This window comes from Camelus bactrianus, chromosome X (assembly GCF_048773025.1).
Source record: "Camelus bactrianus isolate YW-2024 breed Bactrian camel chromosome X, ASM4877302v1, whole genome shotgun sequence".
Classification (NCBI taxonomy): Eukaryota; Metazoa; Chordata; class Mammalia; order Artiodactyla; family Camelidae; genus Camelus; species Camelus bactrianus.
In genome coordinates this window covers 86292221-86307303 of record NC_133575.1, presented here as the reverse complement: position 1 = coordinate 86307303, position 15083 = coordinate 86292221, and the positions used below count along the sequence as shown (strand labels likewise).

Genomic DNA, 15083 nt, shown 5'->3' with positions numbered 1-15083 from the left:
CATTAATAATCTTAGTCAGGGATTCAATTTGATGAACCAGTGAGTCTCACTTTTCTGTGGCTTTAGACTTTATGTACCAAGCTGCACTGGACCAGGAATCAACCATCCCTTCACCTTGGACTAGCTGTGTGACTTTGGGAAGATTAATAACCCTCAGGACCTCAATTTCCTTATCTGTAAATGAAAATATTTGTACTAGGTTATCTTAACTCTAAGATTCTGTGACTCTAACAAGGAGGGCCATGTAAATTAATTCGGTGAACTTAATGCAAACTCATTTTTGCCATTGAAGAAAAGCTAAAATATTACCATTCCCAAGTCCACTCATCTTCCTACCTCTTTTGCAATTTAGATCTTTCATATTTTAGGAAGTTCAGTGCAGTCTCAATCACCTCCATGAAGACTTCCTGACCCTGCCAGCAACCCTGCAACTCCCTGTTATATATTCTTTTTTTTATTGTAGTATTTATTATCATTACTACATTCTTATTCCTCTCTATCACTTTGTTGTTATTTTATTTTTAATTAAAAAAATTTTGTATTGTTGTTTAACTTTAGTGCTTTTGAGGTCAAGAGTGGTAAATTATGAACTTTTATTTTCCCCAAAACACATTGCCCAATACTATGTATGCAAAATAGTTTCTAGATTTGTTGAATTAATATTGAATGGGTGGAGTTTAGAATACTTTCTGAAACTAAAGCCCTAAACTGACATTGCAATGTGTTACTGGATTTTCTCCACCTTTATTTTTCAATGAAAAATACAAATTATGAAGATATTTAAAGAAGCATGAAATAAAATTTCGAGTTTACCTTAAATGTAAACTCCTTCCCTTCTAGTCTACAAATTTTTCCTCTCCATAAAATCAAGCATATTTCCTTTTTAACTTGAGTGTCCATCATGACACTTTTCTTTGTATATTCTATAGCATACAACATGATTTAATAGTCAGTGTATAAATTGGGAGTTGGCGATTTGCAAATACTAACGGCTATATATAAAATTGATAAACAACAAGTTTCTTCTGTATAACACGGGGGATTATATTCAATATATTGTAGTAACATATAATTAAAAAAGAATATGAAAATGAATATATGCATGTATATGTATGACTGAAACATGCTGTATACCAGAAATTGACACGTTACTATATAAACAGACTATATTTCAATAATTAAAATAAGTAATCAGCCAGTGTATGACTGGCACATCAATGTCTATTACCTTCTTAAGAAACATGACAAGTGATGTTGTTATCACTTAAGGGAGTGTTTGGTTACTTGAAAGCACCAGAGCCAAATCTCTAGTGTTTGATAAAAATTGATGGTAGCATTCTAGCCACTTGGTGTATCTCCAGTCTACATGTGTGGGCAGGAGCAAAGTCAAACTCAATATTTGGGTCAACATTTGATTAGATTCAGTATAGCTACTAGCCCAGCTTGTCCCCGTTCCTTTATAATTTTCCAGTAATTGTCTTGTTGATTCTTTAGTCTCTTTCTTAGCCTGCATAGAGAGTGTGTTAGAGCATAGTGCTTAGTGACTCAAAGTCCATCTGGCCCAAGAGACTTGAAGAAACCTTTCAGATTTAGTCATACTGAGAGAGTTATATTTTTTCTTTATCAGGTTGGGGCTGTTCCACACTTAATCAGTTATTCCAATGAAATGTTTTTTTTCTCTCCTTTTCTGTGCTAGAATGAGACTCTAGGGAATAAGCAAAGTTGATGTTGCTTAAAGAAATTTCAAGGCTTTCTAGCTCCTAGAACTCAAGTAGCCATGGAAAAAAGCACTGGCCAAAAATGTATGTGCTCTGGATGGAAATTGGGAACCACTTGAGTAAAGGGAACTGAAATATGTGCTGTTACTCTGTAGAATTGAAAAGACTTGAGTTAAGTTGGTATTTTAAGTAATAATGGGAAAAATTGGGGTTTGTGTGGATTTTCAAGGTAGGTGGTAGTGATGGTGATGAGAAGAATGGGTTGGCTTTGCTATATCTGGGCAGGATTGATGGTGATAATATAGATTGTATATATTTCTGGTAAAAGATATTTAAAAATTAAGTACAATCACATTTCATTTACTTAAAGAAACAATAACCTTTCTGATTGGGGTGTCGGGCAAGAAACAGATGATTTGTTGTTGTTTTTACCATTTTACTAGGAAAAAAGGTGTGTCATGCTCTGGAGTTGGCTTATATGCAAAAATCAAGGTTATCAAAAATTAATGCATCTTGTCCCTATGTCCCCTTAGGCATGATAGGAGGTTTCAGACTGTCGCAAATGGATTTAACAAGTGTGACATTGGCATACTTAATGGAATTCATGGCATCTTTTGTAGTTAAAAATTATGAGCCCCCTCAAAAAACTATTTAGCCCTTTATTTGTTTATGAGCCGATTTCTCTTGACCTATGAGCCTCAGTCTTATATTAAATGCTTTGCCCAAAAGGACCCTCTGTAAAAACACTGCAGGAGGGCAGTTTCTATGTCACCTGCTCACATCTGTGTTTCATACCAGTGGTGTTCACTGGCCCAGTTGAGCTCTGTCTAGCAACACTATCCCTGAGAGCTTGGCTTGCCAGTGTCAACATGCATTCTCAGTTCCAGAATTCTAGCATTGGGTCTCAAGTGTTGCTTGTGTAGCCCATGCTTTCTTATTACAGTCTTTATTTCTGCTACTGATTTCATCATTTTTTATTTATCTGACTCAACTCCAGGTAGTTTTTGCTCAATCTCTGGCAGGTTGTTAACCAGCATGTGTGTTTGGGGCAGCAATTCATTCATCCATTTTGACATCTACACCTGACATCTTCATTAATGCCCAGCACAAATTTCTCAGATTCCAGGTCCGTTTGGTGCCTCTGAATTCCTTTAGCATCCAGCTCTCTGCCACAAAGTATATTTCATGTAAATGTCACTTTTTTTTTCAAATATTTCACATATTCTACAGTGGAACCATATGCCTTATAGAAATGATGCTTTTTCAAGTCTGTATCCAAACATAACTTGTCAATGACCTCTCACAAATTCTAAGTCAGCCTGTAAGCTTTTGCACTTTTTCTGAAATGTTTTCTTTAGGGCTTGTAAACTTTTCCCCATGTTATTGCCTACATTTTGTACTCCTGTGTTCTTTTCTTGACATTAACTATAAGTACCTTACCACCTTTTTATTGTCCTTTCAATTAATCACATTCAGCTGAGCTCCTGCCTCAGGTGAATCCTATAAAGAGTTGAGAGCTACCTCTATCACAATGTTCTTTTGCTTTGGACGTTCTTCAATCCTATGACTGTTTCCTAAGCTCTTAATACATCAGTGATATTTATTTATTAGAAACTTACATTAAGGAAGAGATAGTGTTGCTAATTTTAGGGAATTAATTTAAGATTTATGGTCAGGCACTATGAGTTACTTGAAGATGAGCAGGGAATCCTGGGAGAGCAACACCGACAGGTTACTAGGCTGTGGTCTGGTCTGTAGATGTGACTTGAGAGGTTTTGGTTTTCCTTGTTAACATAGTTGTCACCATTGTTGCACAATTGTTAACATTTATTGAGTTCTCACTGTGTGTGAGGCACTCTGCTAAAAGCTTTATGTGAAGTACCTCAGTTGATATTCACTGTAGCCCTTCAGAGTAGGTTCTCTTATTTCCTCTGTTTTAGAGATGAGAAGACAGACTCAGGAGGGTAGATGAGTATTTTGAAAACGTACAACCATTAAGTGGTAGATTGGGTATTTGAACCTAGGCAGTATAACTTCAGGGCGCACATTTCTCTTAAACTTCACATTGTGCAATCTTTTTATAGTGATGTTTATTGTGTAGTTATGATGATCCAGGCACACAGTATAGTTAACCACCATGTATTCATTAGTTTATTGAATCATTTCGTCAGCCCTTCAAGACAGGTCCGACCTCATTAGTTTTCTTTTGCAGATGAGGAAACTGAAGTTTAGAGAAAATAAGTAGTGTCTCCGAAGTGATAGAGCTAGTAAGAAGCAGAGCTAGGATTTGAACTCCTAATCCACAACCACTTTGGTATATTATATCAATATAGGAGTAAAAACCAACAAACAGAAAAGCTGATCTGTGTGTGTCTACAGAAAGAAGCAAAATTAGATCTTTAGTCCTGCTGCTTGCAATGCTTATTAAATGGAAGATATTGGTATATATAACAAATGTCAATAATTTACATATACTTATTCCTGATGTGAAAAAATGATAGGATTTCCCCAGGAGCATGGGATCTCTACCTTTCTTCATTGAGATTTGCCTTACCAAATAATTCTGAAACTATCTTGTCAGAAGTAGCACTAAGGAGAGGCAGAGTAGTATGTGGCATGTACCCCTAAGAAAAGTGAGTATATAAAAATGTGTATTACAGTGAAAACAGCAACGTAGCAAGGGAAAGTGTGAATCAAGAAATTACGCTCTTACAATATCCTGCCCCTGAAAAACAACCTGCCAGTGAACTGCTAGGATCTATCTGTTAACTGTCTATTTGGCAGGAGAAATTGGCACGTTGAAGAAACAGGATATTTGACTGGAAAGGATAGGGAAGATGATTTAGGAATATGAGCTGCTGCCCAAGGAAGGCAGACCCGTGGATTTCCACAGTGAGAGGCATGAAAGCCCTGGGTCATAGGGGAATTTGTAGCATTAAATGTGAGAAGCCCACTGAAAAGATAGGACAATACTCAGGTATGGGTTTTATCCACTTGAGAACTTTGATCATGGCTAACTTTAATTTTAGGTATTATTTATTTCTACTTCTGGGAGTCTGAAATTATCTGAAAGGAATTCAAAGACTTTATTTTTAATTCTAGACTTTGTGTTGGTAAATTTATACTTCCTACCATACTGATGTTAGCAGGGATTTAGAATTTGCTGCCAGACTTTTCTTGGAAACTTATTCCTTTGGCATAGCCCTAGAAATGTAACTTGGAAAAATGGCATCTGGTTGGCAGTCCCTTAACATAGCCACTCTTGAATTTTCACTAACGTACATATGAAGACAGAAAATGATGAGAACTCACAATAATGTTGATAATTTGGACTGACAGTCAAATTATTTCCAGAACTAGGGAGAAACCTCCATCAGCTAAAAATCAGAAATAAATGGATTGAAAAGAACAATCAGGGAACCATTCACACTATGCTCATAGAAATTTGGTAAGCCAGTACATTGAAGCTAGGTAGGAAAACACTGCTTTGCTCCAATAGAGTCTAAATACTGGTTCCAAAACACAGGTTCTGTACCCAGCAAAACAGGGTAGTTGTCTTACTGCATAGAAGGTACTATTTTAGAGGCCTAGAAGGCTGGCCGTCATCCCCTAAAATATTGCTGTTCCTGTATATGCTCGGAAACTGAAACTACCAGAAAACAACGAAAGAAGAAGGCAAACGATGGTGATGGCTTTGGGAGATTGAGTAGGAAGCAGTGGTGAATCACATCCTCAAGGATCAGTCCCCACAAACAAACTGCTGCAGTTAGGAGCAAAGAAAACAAGAATCTTGGTAGGAGTGTATTCCAAGGATTGTAGCTTTTCATGTATTCCATCAGCTGAGATTATCAGAAAGGCAGACACTTGGAAGAGGATCCAGTCTTTTTCTCACTGGCAGGGGAGATTTGTTTTAATTGAAGTATAGTTGACTTACATTATTGTATTAGTTTTAGGTGTGCAATATGGTGACTCAATATTTTTATAGGTTATGCACCATACAAAGTTATTTTAATCTTATTGACCATATTCCCTGTGCTAAACATTACACCTCTGTGACTTATTTATTGTATAAATAGTAGTTTGTGCTTCTTAAACCCCTTCACCTGTTTTACCCATCCCCCACCCCCTCCCTTCTGGCAACCAGTAGTTTGTTTTCTGTATCGATGAGTCTATTTCTGTTTTGTTATATTTGTTTATTTGCTTTGTTTTAGATTTCATATATAAGTGAAAACATGCAGTATTTGTCTTTCTTTGACTTATTCCCTTAGCATAATACCCTTTAGATCTATCTATGTTGTTGCAAATGGAAGGATTTCCTTCTTTCTCAAGGCGGAGTAGTATTCGATCATATATATGTATATACTCACTTCTTCTCATGTCCATTTATGTGCTGATGGGCACTTAGGTTTTTTCCATATCTTGACTATTGTAAATAATGCTGCAGTGAACATCACAGTGCATGTATCTTTTCTAATTTGTGTTTTCATTTTCTTTGGATAAATGCCCAGGAGTGGAATTTCTGTGTCCAATCTTAGTTTAAACGCAATATGTTAGATAAAATCTGTTTAGACATGAAGAATAGACTGTCATCCAGCTGTATATCTGAAGAAGGGATTTATATAACACCCAGTTTGAGCACAGCCTAAAGAAAATTATTCTCTCCTAACTAAAGGCAAACTTAGGGTCAAGGCAGATTGAAACTCCTTTGAAAATAAGCAATAAAAGGAAAAACAACATGGAACATATGGAAAAAATTACAAACAGGCTAAAGGCAAAATTATTATGTATGTTCAAAGAAAGAACACACTTCTGAAAATGAGTGTTTTAAAGGAGTCAAGAAAATATTAGAAAATATTTTGTTATTTTAACTTACATACAAGATGACATAGCTACAACTACGAAGAAAACGTTTAAATGGCAGATATTCAGAAGCTTTTGTACTGTTATGAAGCATCTTGAAATTTTGGTGAAAATTCTGGACCTTCTCTCCATATAAAACAAATTTATAAATACACTCCTATTTCTTCCATTTAATTTCTGGAGTTTCTCATAGCCTCTGATGTTTGTGTATGAGCCTCTGTTTAAGACCCCTGCCATAGTCAAAGAACAGATGAAGGTAAGAAAATAGAATGAGATTATTAAAATGGGAGATAAGATTTTTTAAAAAAGTTTACAAGTGATTAAAGCTCAACCACAAATTTATATTGTCAATGAAGGCGTGTAGAGAGCAGAATTGACAACGTTGACAATCAAATCACTGAGAATGTCGTACATACTTGAAAAATATTCTCAGAAAGCAGTGAAAAGGACAAAGATGAGACCCCTGAGGGAGAAGGTAATAAACCTGAAGAATAGCTATCCATCCAAATAATTTTAAGTATTCATCAGGAAGGAATTAAAAACAACTAAAACAGTAATGATACGTATGTGAAGGAAAAAAAAAAACTTAGTTGAAACAAGATTTGAGTAGGATCATCATAGTTCAGGCAGAATTGGAGAAAAGAGAGAAGAGAGCCACAATTTCTAAAGGTGTCATCTTTAACACATAGATTATTTGGCATACTAATATAAATATCCCAGAAGGACTATAAATAATAAAAAATAAAAGCGTAAAAAATATAGCGTACTGCTTAAGACCTTGTGCCATGAAGCCAGGTCATTTCTACACTTAGCAGTTTTGTGGATTTGGACGAGGTAAATAATTCTTCTGAATCTATTTTCACATCTCTGAAACAGGAATATTGATAGTTACCTCATAGGACTACTGTGAAAATTAAATGAGATAATTTATGTAAAATGTTCAATAGTCTGTGACTAACAGTATTGCTACTATCATCATCACCATCATCGTCATCAGTGGTAGGATTCTAGATAATTTTTATTTTTTTTATTATTTCTGTATTTTCCAAATTTTATATACTAGGCATGTATTACCTATGTAATCAGAAAAATATTATTTAAAAAATAACCAAATATAAATTGATATATAGAGTGCAAGGCCAACATAGAGGCATGGCAGGGCTGCAGAAAGTAGAGCAATGTAAAATTTCTAAACTAATTTTGCAAATTTTGGGTAACAAGCATGTATTAATTTTATAATAAAAATACTAAAGATTATTTTATTTAAAAGGTATATAAGGTACATATGCTTACTGTAGATAGGACCTTGCAGATGAGTACAAGAAGTTGTATTCAGTGTCCTTTGTACCAAGAAATGACCACTGTTTATTTTTGTGTATATGTTTTGTGTGTTTATTTCCATCTATGTTTATTGCCCTCTTTTTATCAAGCCAAATATGGAGTTCTGTATCCTGTATTTTCTAACCTCATATTTTATTGAAAGAATTTATCCATGCATTTGGAATCTCCATAAACATAATTTTTAGTAGTTGCTCAGATGATTCAGCTATTCTGTAATTAGGGTATATGTAAGTCAGTCATGATTTTTTGTTGTTGTGTTTAATGCTCTAACAAACATGCATATGTATGACTCTTATCCTGAATTTCTGATCATTTCCCTAAAGGTGATTCCCAGAAGCAGAGATAGTAGGGCAAAAGGCATACATATTTTTAAGACTTTTGATAAATAATGATGCTTTCTAGAAATGTAACAATTTATATTCCTCTTCCTACCAGTCTCTTAACTCTTAATTTTACCATTCCTTCAGTCAGTAACATTATTTTATATTTTAAATTTGTATTTATTTCATAAGCAAAACAGCAGTTTTAGTTGTTTTAATTTCCATTACACTGCTCACATATTAATTTGAACATTCATTTTTATATGTTTAATGGCCAGTTATAGTTCCCTCTCAATGAATTGCCCATGTGATAACTCTTGTCATTTTATTTTGTATTTTTAGACATTTCTTTGTTATTTTTAATAGCCCTATATATTCTGAATGTAGTTACATATTAAACAAAAATAAATTTATGATAATAGCTCTCATTACACTGAGAATAGAGGGGAACTTCTTCAACTTGATGAAGAATATCAATAAAAAAAAAAACCCTATAGTTAACATTATACTAATGATGAGAAATTCAAAGATTTCTCACCAAGATCAGGTTTCAAGGCAAGGATGTACCCTCTCAACATTCCTTTTCAACATGACACTGGGAATTCTAGCTAATGCAGTATGACAATAAAAGAACATAAAAGGTATACAGATTTTGAAGGAAGAAATAAAACTTTGCAGATGACTTTATCGTTTATGTATAAAATTCAAAAGAATCAACAAAAATCCTACTGGAGCTAATAAGAAATTATAATAAGCTTGCAGGGTATAAGGTTAGTATACAGAAGTCAGTTTGTTTCCTATCTACCAGCCTGAAAAGGTAGAATTTGAAATTAGAAACTTTGCACCCCCCAAAATGAAATACTTGGGTATAAATCTGACAAAATATGAACCAGAGCTATTTGAAGAAAACTCTGATGAATGAAATCAAAGAATAAATAGATTCTCCATGTTCGTGGATAGGAAGACAATATTGTCGTGGTGTCAGTTCCTCCCAACTTGTCCTGTAGATTCGGTGCCATCCCAATCAAAATGCCAGCAAGTTATTTTATGAATATTGACAAAGTTATTCTAAAGTTATTTGGGGAGGCAAAAGATCTAGAATAACCAATACAGTCTTGAAGGAGAAGGACAGAGTTGGAGGACTGACACTGTCTGACTTCAAGACTTGGTATAAAGCTACAGTAATCAAGACAGTGTAGTACTGATGAAAGAATGAATAACTAGATCAGTAGAACAAGATAGAGAGCCCAGACACAGACTCACATAGTCAACTGAGGCCGGCGCTGCTGGCTGGGCTTGCCGCTGCCCTTGCTTGCGGACTCGTTGTTGGCTCCGAGGCCGCAGCATTCATGCTGAGCTTACTCCAGGTTGTGCATGACCACTGGGTATGTATACTTGTCCCTGTGGGTTTTGTCTTTGGATGGTATCTAGACAGAAAGAATGAAGAAAAGCTCACTGCCTTCCAGAACAAGAGTCTCTTATTTAAAAGGGAATTGATGCCCAATGAAGAAGTCACCTGGAAGTAAAGGCTGTGGCTGAATTTCAGGATATTCACATTTTTTAAATTATGGGAGAAATTAAAAACACATTCATTATTAAAAAAAATATATATAGTCAACTGAAGTTTGATAAAGGAGCAAAGGCAGTACAATGGAGCAAAGACACTTTAATTTAATCTATATTTTTAAAATTGAAATATAGTCAGTTCATAATGTGTTAATTTCTGATGTACAGCATAGTGATTCATTTATACATATAAATTCATTTTTATATTCTTTATAACCATAAGTTAATACAAGATATTGAATATAGTTCCCTGTGCTATACAGTATAAACTTTTTGTTTATCTACTTTATATATAGTAGTATCTGCAAATCCAGAACTCTCAATTTATCCCTCCACTCCCCCTTTCCCCCCTGGTAACCATAAGTTTGTTTTCTATGTTTGTGAGTCTGTTTTTGTTTTATAAATAAGTTCATTTGTGTCATTTTTTTTTTAAGATTCCACATATAAGTAATATGGTATTTTTTTTTCTGGCTTGCTTCACTTAGAATGACAATATCCAGGTTCATCTATGTTGCTGTAAAATACTTTTTTTATTATTTTATTCTTATTTTTATGGCTGAGTATATATGTATATGTATGTGTGTGTGTGTATATATACACACACACACATACACATACACCCCATAACTTCCTTATCCAGTCATCTGTTGATGGACATTGTGAATGCTTCTATGTTTTGGCTATTATAAATAGTACTCCTGTGAACATTGGGATGCATATATCTTTTCAAATAGTTTCCTTCAGATATAAGACCAGGAGTGGGATTGCTGGATCATATGGTAAGTCTATTTTTAGTTTTTAAAGGACTCCATACTGTTTTCCATAATAGCTGCACCAAACTACATTCCCACCTACAGTGTAGGAGGGCTCCCTTTTCTCCACACCTTTTGCAGATCTATTGTTTATGGACTTTAAGTGATGGCCATTCTGACTGGTGTGAGGTGATACCTCATTGTAGTTTTGATTTGCATTTCTCTCTTAATTAGCGATGTTGAGCAATTTTTTCCATGTGCCTATTGGCCATTTGTGTGTCTTCATTGGAGAAATGTTTGTTTAGGCACAATGCATGAAAGAAATAATTGATAAGCTGGACATCATTAAAATTATAAACTTCTCCTCTGCAAAAGATGATGTCAAGAGAATGAGAAGACAAGCCACATACTAGGATAAAATATTTGCAGAAGACACATCTGATAAAGGACTGTTAACCTAAATATAAAAAGAACTCTTAAAACTCAATGATAAGAATATAAACAACCCAATTTAAAAATGGGCCAAAGACCTTAATAGACACTTTACCAAAGAAGATATAAGTTGGCTAATAACCCTGCAAAAAGATGCTTTACATCATATGTTACCAGGGAAATGCAAATTAAAACAAGAGTGTGATACCACTACACACTTATTAGAATGGCCAAAATCCAGAACAGTGACAACATTAAGAGTTGACAAGAATGTGGGGAAACAGAAAGTCTCATTTCTGATAGGAATGCAAAATGATACAGCCACTTTAGATGATTGTCTAGCATTTTCTTACAAACTAAGCGTACTCTTACCATGATCCATCAGTTGCACTCCTTGGTATTAGCTAAAAGGAGTGGAAAACATGTCTACATAAAAAGTGCAGAAATATTAATAGCAGCTTTGTTCATATTTTCCAAAACTTGGAAACAACCAAGATGCACTGTGTAAGATTAATGGATGAATAAACTGTGATCTATTCAAACAATGATGTATTATTCAGCACTAAAAAGAAATGAACTATCAAGTCATGGAAAGACATAAAGGAAACTTCCATTTGCTATGTAGAAGAAGCTGATCTGACAAGGATACATACTATATGATTCCAACTATATATAAATTTCTGGAAAAGGCAAAAACTTAAGAGACAGTAAAAAAAAAAAATCAGTCATTTCTAGGGATTGAGGGAATTGAGATGGATGACTAGGCACAGCATAGAGCATTTTTAAGGGCAGTGAAAATGCTCTGTATGATACTTTAGAGAAGGGTGCATGTCATTATGTTTGTCCAAACCCGTAGAATGTCCAACACCAAGAGTGAACTGTAATGTAAATTTTTGACTTTGGGTAATTATGATCTCTCAGTGTAGGCTTATCTATTGTAACAAATGTCCCACTTTGGTTGTTGATAATGGGGAGGCTAATAATGGGGAATGTTGATAACAGAGGAGGCTATGTGTTGTGGGAGTAGGGGGTATGTGGGAAATCTCTGTAGTTTCCCCTTAATCTTGCTGTAAACCTAAAAATACCCTAAAAATTAACTTAATTAGAAAAGAAAATTTTGTTATAAAGTGTGTGAAATTTGATGATATTTTCGATCAGTGTGACTAGAGACCATAAGTTTTATGGCAAAAAGAAAACGGAAAGAAAGATTCATAGAGTGATATATAAATGTTCCTCTGGAGAGACTATGATTCCAGCCAAGGCTTGCCTTCTAAGCATGTGAAAATTAACATAACATATCATCTGTTTTAATCCATAAATATAGTCTTCAGCAATCATTTTCACTTGAAGAGAGTGTCATACTTGCAGAGCCAACGTTGTTTCATTTGTTCTGTTCTCCTGTCTTGGTAGGCCCAGAGTGGACTGGACACTTTCCAAAGCTGAAATTAAATATGATCTTACAGGATCTCAGTTCTTGGAAATTTTGTGAATGTGTGTGTAACTATTGTGACAGGGCAAAGATGTAGTATAGTTGGAGCATAAAATTCTCATTTAGGGTGTCCCTGGCTCTTTTTTCTCAAGTGTTTTCAACATCTCTCTGTATATTCAGATGTGAAATCTCTGGCATTACTCTTACCTGGGCAGTGTGTTTCTTTACTTCCACAGCTGGACTTCCTCACACTCTGTGGTTTCTGCTATGAACAGAACCCAAACTTGCCCATTGAAAATATATTCTGCATTGAGCATAGCTGATGGTGTGTTGTTCTTTCCTTTGATAGTATGTGTTCTTTCCTTCTGTTTTCACAAGTGCCATTATTTCTTTGTGTCTTCCCACCTTTAACCATTTCAGCATACTTTTCTTCCTCCATTCCATTCCCTGTTTGAATTTATTTCCCTTCCCATATCAAAAAATAAAGCTAAATACTACTCAGAAGTATCCATCGAAGAGTGTTTTTCAAACTGTGTGTTATGACCCTTTAGTGTATGTGAAATCAATTTAGTAGGGTTGCAACCAGGACTTTAAAATGAAAAAAAGAAAATATCAGAGACTATCATGTATAGTAAGGCAGTTACTTTTTAAGGAAACACACATAGAAGGGTACTGGGCCCAATTTAAAATGTATTTTGTACTGTGACTCAAGGTCAAAAATGTTTGAGAAACACAAGTATAAAGCAAACTAGAGGGGTCAAGACATACTTAGAGCTGGATTAAGTGGTCCATCACCAAGCAGCTGCCCTGGGTGCCAATCCATAGATACAAAAACATTTCACAGGTACTATACACAGATGGGAAAATTGCTTTTACTGGGGACTTTATGGTAGGCGAGTAGTACATGTAGTTAAGGTAGATGAGATTGTAGATAGGAGTGTATGCTCGCAGCAGTAGGTAGAAACTGATTCCTTTCTTTCATGTTCTTCTCCAGTCTCCACACACAGCTCCGGCACTCAGACTGCTCTTTCAATCCCTGTTGAACAAATAATTAAATTAATTTAATTTGAAGGAGCACTAAATCATTCATCTGCTGAGTTTGCTTCTGTGTCTTGACTGAAGTCTGTGTAGACCTTAAACTGAGAGAAAAAATGCTATTGTAAAAATGTATTTATTAAGATAGTAATAGTTTCTGTAATAATAAAACTCAAAACTTCAGTGACTTAGTGCAACAGACTTCTTCATTTAATTCACATTGCGTGTGTGGGCAAGTCAGTGGGTAGCTTTCTTCCAAATGATGTTTCAGGAACTCAGATTTCTTCCATGCTGTGACTCTCCCATAGGGCTTTCAGAGTCTTTTTGCATCCAGCCTGAAGATGGGGAAAGAGGGAACTAAAAACTCTTACCTACACATGGTACCCATAGCTTCTGTTCACATTCTTTTGGCAAAAACTTGATACATGGCCACACCTGGAACCAAGAAGGGGCTGGGAAATGTAGTCCCTACCTAGGCACCTGCCTCTCGACACCACCACTACACAACGAAGAGGGGCATGCATTTTTGGTGGAGAGTTCATTCTTTCCACTACAAAAAGTTACAGTACTCATCAGGGTGTTTCTGGGAATTCCCAGTGCAGGTTTTGGAACACGTTGCTCCTCTTCTTACCATCCCCATGATTTTTTTCATTGTGATGGGGTTGTGCTGATTATTGGTGCTTAAGCTTTTTTTGGATAAAAATAGGCCATTCTATTTCTATCTTACTAAAGCAGTGATTTTAGCATCTTCACATGTAGCTGGAAATTACTCTTTGTTTAAATGAATGTAGTTAGCAAGCATGAAGTATATAAGAGTAAATCCTAAATTGTAGGTAGCCTTCTCATTTATTCAGCTGCTTGTTTTCCACTTGGTTGACCAGACAGAACATTTTGCAGTCTATGATTTGTGATATTTGGAGTAGATGGCTTTAAGTTTTGATTAAACAGAAAGCTTGAAAAGGTTTAAACGGTAAGCCAGTAATATTGAAAACACTACAATTTGCTTTAGATAAACAATCATCTGAATGAATTGGAAATAAATACATTTATTTTGGACAGAAAGCACTTATTTAGAAATTGCTCTTATGATTTTTATTTACACTTCTGAATATCAAAATAGTTCATGATTATGGATAACAATTGTTGGCAGAGATATTACTGCTTTATTAGAATTCTTGCTCAATATCTGTATGGCACTATTATTTGATTATCACTTTATTTATTCTTCCCTGATAATCAGTACAAAATATTAAAATTTGGAATCTTCTAATAGCAACTAGAGTTTTCTTCAAAGATACCTGTCAACAGTGTGACTACAGAAAATTGCATTGCCTCCGTCTGTAATGCAATGTGCAAATATCTTCAAAATAATGAATGCAATAGATTTGTTAAATTACCACTGATAAAATGGCTTTGCCTTCGCGGCAATGATTCCGACACTAAATTTATGTAATGAATTACTCTTTCTTCTTTCTTTTTTGTTTCTTGCTCTAGTTTAGTGAGCAGGTTAATTAAGTGTTAATATTAAATTCACTAGAGTATACAAAAAAAAGGCATAGCATCCACACTGTTGATTAAATGGCAAGGTAGAAGTCTGGCCATGACGATTGATTGGAAACATGGGAACTGT

General features: G+C 35.0%; 1 protein-coding gene and 1 pseudogene across 1 annotated transcript in view; both read left to right on the top strand.

The window, feature by feature from the left end:
• The window catches only part of IL1RAPL2 (interleukin 1 receptor accessory protein like 2), a 919709-nt gene that overhangs the window by 282968 nt on the left and 621658 nt on the right, over positions 1 to 15083 (top strand). The gene's annotated exons all lie outside the window — the stretch shown is intronic.
• On the top strand, positions 9562 to 9765 carry LOC123619392 (NADH dehydrogenase [ubiquinone] 1 beta subcomplex subunit 1 pseudogene; annotated as a pseudogene).